The sequence below is a fragment of the Plecotus auritus genome (assembly GCF_963455305.1).
Source record: "Plecotus auritus genome assembly, chromosome: 9".
NCBI classification, from domain to species: domain Eukaryota; kingdom Metazoa; phylum Chordata; class Mammalia; order Chiroptera; family Vespertilionidae; genus Plecotus; species Plecotus auritus.
This window is the reverse complement of record NC_137783.1, coordinates 144309023-144317419: the sequence shown is the minus strand read 5'-3', so window position 1 is coordinate 144317419 and position 8397 is coordinate 144309023. Positions and strand designations below refer to the sequence as shown.

The window sequence follows — 8397 nt, the reverse complement described above, 5'->3', positions numbered from 1 at the left end:
TTAACAGGTGTTGCAATTACAGCATCCCCTGAGCATGGGTGAGTTTAATCAATTGTGAAATGGGACTAACCTTATCTCTAGAGATTGTTCAAACATATGAGGCTCAGCTGTATAGGGGCAAAGGGATTGTGGAGACATTTTCCCCAGAGATCTACTACTGAATTTCCAAATCAGCAACTAGTCTCTATGATGGTGTTATGGACCACATGCCCCCCTCCAAATTCGTCTGTTGAAACCCTACACCCCCAATGTGATGATATAGGTATATCTTGGAGATATTGTGGCCTTGATTCCAGATAACGGCATGAAAGTGAGTATAGCAATAAAGCAAATCACAATCTTTTTACTGGCGGAGGGTCTTGCCTTCAATGTGTAAAAGATGCAACACTGAGGATGTGCAATAAAGTGAAGCCCAATAAAACCAGGTGTGCCTGTTCTAGCAGGTGTGGCCACTGGGAAGTAATTAGGTGTTGAGGGTGGAGCCCTGATGAGTGTGATTAGTGCCCTTTATAGTAGAGACACCAGAGAGTTTGCTTCTTCTCTGTTTTCTCCACCATGGGGGGACACAATGAGAAGATGACCATCTGCATTCTGTCACGGACAAGGCGGCATCGGGTGCAGCTGTCAGGTAGGGTGGAGCTGGGGTGCAGCTAGGTTTCCCCCCACCCCATACCCTTCCCCTCAGGCACGACCAGGCCGACCCCACTGAGTTATCCTCTGCGGTGCAGGCCCGGGGCGGCTCAGGGCCCCCCCCCCCCCCAGCAGACCCCTGCCCCATCATGGACAGTCAGAGCTCCAAGGCTCCCTGGGGCGCTGTGACCACGAGGAAGCAGCAGGCACTTGCTTCCCCCTCGAAGGCTAACGGGACAGGAGAACGGTTATGTGAAAAGCAATGGAGACCCACCCCCCAAGAGTGAAGGGGAGTCGCCCCCTGTAAACGGAACAGAGGAGGCAGCCGGGACACTGGTAATGCCATTGAGCCAGCAGCCCCTAGCCAGGGAGCTGAGGCCAAGGTGGATGTACCCCCAAGGAAACCCCCAAGAAAAAGAAGAAATGCTCTTTCAAGAAGCCTTTCCAATTGAGTGCCCTGTCCTTTGAGATAAATCAAAAGGAGGGTGGGTGGGGTGAATCGTCTGCCTCCTCGCCCACAGAGGAAGAGCAGGAACGGGGGGAGAGGGTGCCTGCAGCGAGGAAGGCGCTGCCCAGGGAGGGAAGGCTGTTGCTCCCCTGAGAGCCAGGAGCCGCAAGCCAAGGGGCAGAGGCTAGTGCTGCCTCCAGGGGAGGAGACACAGAAGAGCAGGCAGGGCCCCAGGCTGCAGAGCTGTCCACTCCGTCGGGGCCAGAGAGTGGCCCTACACCTGCCAGCCAGCAGCATGAGTAGCTGCAAAAACTGCGCTATCCTTGTGAGGTCACTGCCTGGGCCTGGTGCCCTGGCTGCCTTCCTGTGCCCAGAACGGAAGGGGGAAGGGGCTGCTGCCCCCCCCCCCCTCCACTTTCCTTTCCTCCTCTCCTTCCTGTGGATTCTCCCTTAAGAATTCCCACCGGGTCTTCCTCTTCCGTGCCAGTTGAAGATGGCCCCCTGCAGTTCCCCAAGTTAGGTTAGTGATGTGACATGCTCCTGCCCCTGTTCCTGCCTCTTCCCCTGTCCCCACCCCACCAGCAGGCAATTGCTGGTTTTCTCCCCCAGTTCTTTTCCAAGTAGGTTTTGTTTCCTCCCCAAATCCCTGAGCCAGATGTGGGGTGCCTACACCCCCAACCCTGAGTGTTCAGCCTTCTCTCTGTTTTTAGTCTCTTGTGCTGTGCCTGGTGGCCCCCGGGCTAGGGGAAGACACTGCCCCTCTCTAGGTTTTTATAAATGTCTTACTCACGTTCAAACCTCCAGCTTGTGAAACAAAGGTGTCTCTTTTTTGACTTAGTAAGCATTAGGCTTTGGGGTCTGGGAGGCCGGGGGGAGGTCTGTAATGTGAAACAACTTATTTTCTTTCCCCCGACCCGTTGTTGTAAATCAGTTCTTAATGGCCAAATCCCAGATTTGTACTTTTTTTGGTCTAACTTTTAAAACCATTCTCTTCCACCAGGTTTTCCCTTAACATTTGGAAAAGGAATCAATGTTGTCCCTTCAAAAATAAGGAAGAAGGTGATGACTGTCTGTAAACCAGGAAGAGGGCCTACGCCAAACACCGTATCTGCCAGCGCCTAGATCTTAGACTTCTCAGCCTCCAGAACCATGAGAAATGTTAAGCCAGTGGTCGGCAAACTCCTTAGTCAACAGAGCCAAATATCAACAGTACAATGATTGAAATTTCTTTTGGGAGCCAAATTTTTTAAACTTAAACTTCTTCTAACACCACTTATTCAAAATAGACTCGCCCAGGCCGTGGTATTTTGTGGAAGAGCCACACTCAAGGGGCCAAAGAGCCACATGTGGCTCGCGAGCCGCAGTTTGCCCACCACTGTGTTAAGCCATCCAGTCAATGCTAATTTGTTATAAAAGCCTGAGCTAAGAGAAATGGAACTGATGAAGACAGAGGAGCTAAGCCAGATGGAACACACTTCATCTGAAGGGGAGTAATTAGCAAATCACTCTTTGAAGTTTAACAGAGAAACCTCACTCGGCAGGCAGACTCTTTGGTGGTCCCCAGGATTCCCATCTCCTGGTATTCAGGCCTTGTGTATTTCTGCCCTGTTGAGCGTGTGCCGGAACTATGACCGACTTAAAGCAATAGCATCCAGACAAGGTGATGGGATGCATGTGATCACACTACATATCATTGTAAGGCTCATGTTGCAAAGAGAATTTCTCTCCCTTGCTGGCTGTGAAAAAGCAAGCTTCCACGTTGTGGGCTACCATATGAAGAAGGCCAGATGGTCAGGAGCTCAGGGCTGCTTTTAACTTTCAGTGAGTGAGAAACGGAAGCCCACTACCTAGCAATTTGCAAGGAAGCATCTGAATTCTGTCAACAATGGAGAGAATCATTAGCAGATTCTTCCCCAGGAGAGGATCAGGTGAAACCACCACCAGGACCAACAGCTTGATTACATTAGAAGACCCTAAGCCAGCCGTGGGCAAACTACGGCCCGCGGGCCGGATCCGGCTGTTCTATCCGGTTCTCTTGCTCTCCCCTCCGCTCCTTTACTTTGAATTTATATTAGTTCACACAAACACTCCATCCATGCTTTTGTTCCTGCCCTCCGGTCCAGTTTAAGAACCCACTGTGGCCCTCGAGTCAAAAAGTTTGCCCACCCCTGCTTTAAGCTGAGGACTCAGGTAAATAATTTCTGGTCTTTTAATCCATTTGAGGTAAGAAATATGTGTTGTTTTAAGGTGCTAAGTTTGTGGTGGTTTTTTAATGCAGCAATATATAACTAATACCCCTCCGCAAATTGTTAACTGGAGTAGGAAGTATGGTAGATTCCTCCACAGAGGTCTTGCCAAAGAGTCCATTCTCTGAAATGGAATAACTAACAAAAGTCCCAAGGTGGATAATTAGGCATGAAGCGGGAGGAGGATAAATATACTTGGGATTCAACTTCCTCTTTTCAGTATTGGGCGGTTTGAATACTTACTCAAAAAAGCAACAAAACAAAGGAGTTACCATCTGCTTTTCAAAAATCTCTGTCCTGGTAAATGGGTCCTTTCTAGCAAAAATGTTCATAGCCTGGCCTCTGCTTATCTCATAGTCGAAATACTGAGCATTTTTCTTTGTATATCACTCCAAACCAAGTTCTTTTGGCTCCACTAAACTACTCATATGTTCATGGTCGTGGGCTAATCTATGAACTAGCTACCCTCCCTCATCACTTGATCTTGCACCTGCTCTGTATCTTCGTAATTTTCTCTTTAACTCCCCTGACCCCGCATTCATGCTTCAGATCTCAGTTTAAACATCACACATGCTAAGGAGCTTTCCATAACCCCTAGGTCTAACTTTAGTTTTTTCACCATTGTTCAATAAGCATTTAACCTGCCAGAGTATGTTTGTGTTTTTATTGAAATTTCCTCTTCATTATCCTGTTTTTACTAGAGTGTAAGAGGGATATAAAAATTAGTGTTTTAATCATCTACTTATATCCTACTTTTTTAGTCCCTGGCTTGAGGCAAAAGTGCATGCTCAAATAACTTTATTTTAAAATAAATGAAGTAATGTCATAGTGAAAGGAGGAGAAGCATCGGAGTTAGATAAACATATTTAAGTTTCAGTTCACGGTGCGACCTTGGGTAAATTACTGAATCTATATTAGCCTTGATTTCCTCATCTGGCAAAATGAAGATAAATAGCTGCTATTCCTTCAGTGAGTCACCCAAATATTAATCCATTTTCCCAGCAGGTACTTATGTAGCTTTTATATCATGTCAGACATGGCTCTAGGGTTAGGGATACAGGTATGTACAAAAGAGTCAAAATCACTGCCTCCAGAAGCATAAAACTTTCAGTAAACAAGATAGACGAAACATACAGCATGTTAGGTGTTGATAAGTCCTAAGGAGAAAAATAATTAGAGAAGGAAAATAGGAAGCATCAGGGGATTGCAATTTTAGATAAAGTAGCAAGGGAAGGTGTCACTAAGAAGGTGACATTTGTGTAAAAGCATGAAGGAAGTGCTACAGCAAGACATGCCAATCACTGGGGAAGAAGAGCATCCTTGACAGAGAGGGAGGAACCGTAGAGATTATTTTGCTGCCATAATCTACTGCACAGCCCCTGCCTCATATAAATCCTCAAAGAATGATTATAATTGCCTCATACTCATTTTTCCCCAATTGGCTTTTTCCCCCCACTTTCAATTTACACTTTTAATTTCAGGGTTCATTGTTTGCCCTTGAAAAATGCTTAAATCTTCAAGGCTACTATCAGACTCTATCACCTATGCTGTGAACAAGTCTACTTTTTTTGATTTCTCTAAATGGAATGTTAGAAATGAACTCTCCAGGTGGCAGGTAGACACTGATGCTGTTTTAGTTTTCCCAGGTAGAGTGACAAACTTCAGTGTCCTCAGGCATTTCCAGAAGGAAACCTTGAAGATGCTAAAACTCTTCATTGTGAGGGTGCATGGTGACCACTCATGGAAGCAGCCCATGTGTGGCACTTTGAGGTACAGTTCACTAAAATATTTCTATTTTAAATAGTTTATCATTTAATCTAATTTGGACTCTGCGTTCTCACACTCCTGGACTTATGGAGAATTCAAGTTCAGGTATTCTTGGAGCTTCAACACCCTGAAAGGGAAGAGGTAGTGTTGAATGAAGCCTTGGAGAAGCCTCTTTATTGCCCATATTCACATTGGTCTCAAGGTCCACTGGACCTACAGATTCTGTGTCACTCTTGGGGCAGAGTGAATTTGGGAACCTCAGTGCCCAGGATTTGGTCTAAGTTCATCACACAGTCCTCCAGGCTAAGGTTCAGCCCCCTCTGAAGAGCGTTGTTGTGGAATATTTATTGTTCTACCCTCTGCTTCCTACACGTCTCTGTTTATCCTTAAACATCTCAATACATGGAAGCATGTTCTCCCTAAAAGACGTGGCTTTTGGAAACAACATCCAGTGAGGAATATGTTTTGTATTTAATGTCACTTCCCCTACCAATCATAAGTCTTCCTTGAAGCAAAGTAGTAAGTAGATAGCCAGCTACTCAGAGGAAAGGGAAATACAAGAAAAAACGTACAAATTAATATTCCAAATTTGCCAAACCAAATCTGCATAGTAACACCTCCAAGAGTATTTATAATTAGTGGAAATCATAATAAATGGAAATTCATATCAGTTATAGGTTGTATCAGTGTCCTCTTCTTCAACCCAGTATGTTCTTTCATTTGCGTAGCAATGAACTGCATAATTATTTTGATAAATATCTGTAGAAAATTCCAAGTAACTTAAATATTATATGGAATATCAAGTAATGTTTGATCATAAGACAAGTACTTTTGTATGTGAAAATTAAGTACTTTTCTATTCAAATGGATAACAATCTCTGACATGCATATGAATGAGCAGCTCTCAATACATTAGGCAAACAAAATTAACTTGGAGCATTATCAACTTCAATTTCTTTTGGTCCAGTAAGTCACAATTTGAGAAAATAATTGTGATCTACTCATCTTCTTTTAGAGCAAATAGTGTTTCTGGTTCCCTCTTGGAAGTCTATCAGAAAATGGCTTACAGTCAGTGACCCTAAATCAAAAGATAATAAATGACTCTCCAAGACTGTAGCTAGAGAATGTTTTTGAAGTTGGTTGCAATGATATTTACCTATATCGATGATAGGACTTCAGCCAACACAACAAAGACACATCCAAAATGTGGTAGGTCTATGCCTAAACCGGTTTGGCTCAGTGGGTAGAGCGTCGGCCTGCGGACTGAAGGGTCCAGGGTTCGATTCCGGTCAAGGGCATGTACCTTGGTTGTGGGCACATTCCCAGTGGGAGGTGTGCAGGAGGCAGCTGATCGATGTTTCTCTCTCATCGATGTTTCTAGCTCTCTATCCCTCTCCCTTCCTCTCTGTAAAATATCAATAAAATATATTTAAAAAAAAAAAGTGGTAGGTCTAATGTGCAGACAATCACAATGTCTTAGTAAACACAGAGAAAAACATTTTTTATAAAGATTATTAAGTTATAGTGTTTTGACATCATATTTCATCAGATCCAACCTGTGTTTTTACCTCCCTGCAAACCTCTTGAATCACTCAGCTCTCACCCAGCCTCCTTTGTCATACTACCTCTCATAGAAAAACAGAATTCTGTAATTCACAATTTTCTCTTCTTTCTATGAACTGCTATCATATCATATTCTAAATCAGGGGATATGTTTTATAATTAAAGATTCTGTCATATTTTTTTCCATAGTTACCTATGGGCAAGTTTGAATTCTCTAGCTAGACTATACATTTCTTGAGAAAAGTAAAGTGTACATATTTTAAAAAAAATTATTAGAACTCATGAATACTCTCAGCTTTGTGCTGAGCAGGTAGTGATGGTAAATGGATATTTTTGTTCAAAGTATATGTATACTTATGCCATAAAGTAGTACTACTATAATGCTGAAAACAAACCAAAGAAGTGTTACTGTCATTTTTATTGTATATGTGATTACCTAATGCCAAATTAATATATTATATACTAGTGGCCCACTGCACGAAATTTGTGCACATTAAAAGGGGATTAATTAGAGGAAATAATTTAATATTGCTATTTGCCCTTTCTCTATAATAGAAGTGTCAGAGATGAAAGAAAATTAGTAAAATGTATATGAAAACCTTCCTCCTGTCAGAGTCTGGGGCATGCCACGGGACCCAGAGTCAAGTCCCCACCCACCCACATGTGCCTCAAAATCGTGTGAGACCCAGACCCGGCCACCCCCCCGCATTGGGCAAGATCCAGACCCGGCCAGTCCCACCCTTGTCAAGCCCTGCCGGGCAGGGGGCATAGCCTCAGGTCCCCTGGCCCGGTCCCAGGATGGGGGGTGTGGCTTAAGGTCCCCCAGACTGAGGAGGGGGGCGTGCCTTGAGGTCCCCCGTCAAGCCCCACTGGGTGGGGGGTATGGCCTGAGGTCCCCCATCAAGCCTTGCCAGGTCGGGGGGGGGAGGGCGCAGCCTCAGGTCCTGCCTCAGGTCCCCTGTCCTGGCACCGGGGCAGGGGCATGGCCTGAGGTCCCCTGTCAAGCCCTGCTGGGTGGGGGATACAGCCTGAGGTCCCCTGTCAAGCCTCACAGGGGCAGGGGAGGGTGTAGCCTCAGGTCCCGGCTGATTGCTTGTTAAGGCTCCTTACAGGAACTTGGCCTCAGCTGTGGGTGCAACCATCTTTGTGACGGAGTGATGGTCAATTTGCATATTCCCTCTTCATTATGTAGGACTTAATGAGCATTTATATATTTATGACTGTGGGCCAAGTTGGGATACAAACAATCAGCATATAATGTCAAATCTTAAAGGGTTTATGATTTATCTAGTATTAAGGACAACTTAAAGTCAGAATCATTTTGTCAGACAGTGAAAACATAACAGGTATTTCCCAAATTTCATGAACATATGTTTATTTCTACCCAACATCTTTTGGAAGAACAATCTATATTTGTTTTTTATTGCAAATTACAATACATTCAATGGCTTAAAACAAATGTTATCTTATACTTCTGAAGGATAGGAATTCAAAATAAGTCTCAATGTTCAAAAATTAATATCTTGGTTGGGCTGAGTTCCTTCTGAAGGATCTAGGGGAGAATTGATTCCTTGTCTTTTCAGCTTCTAGAGGCAACCTACCTCTCTTGGCTTGCAGACCCCTTCTATCACTGGCATCTCTGACTACTACTTTCATTATCATACTAGAGGCCTGGTGCATGGATTCGTGCACTGGTGGGGGCATGGCCTGTGAGGATCGGCCCGCTGTGGGAGTGCCACTCAT

The 8397-nt window shown here is 44.5% G+C and overlaps 1 pseudogene across 1 annotated transcript; it reads left to right on the top strand.

Moving 5' to 3' along the window:
• Positions 1-779: 779 nt before the first annotated feature.
• On the top strand, positions 780-1381 carry LOC308233228 (MARCKS-related protein-like; annotated as a pseudogene). Its single transcript has one exon. The product of its transcript is annotated as an MARCKS-related protein-like (transcript).
• The last annotated feature ends 7016 nt before the right edge of the window (positions 1382-8397 follow it).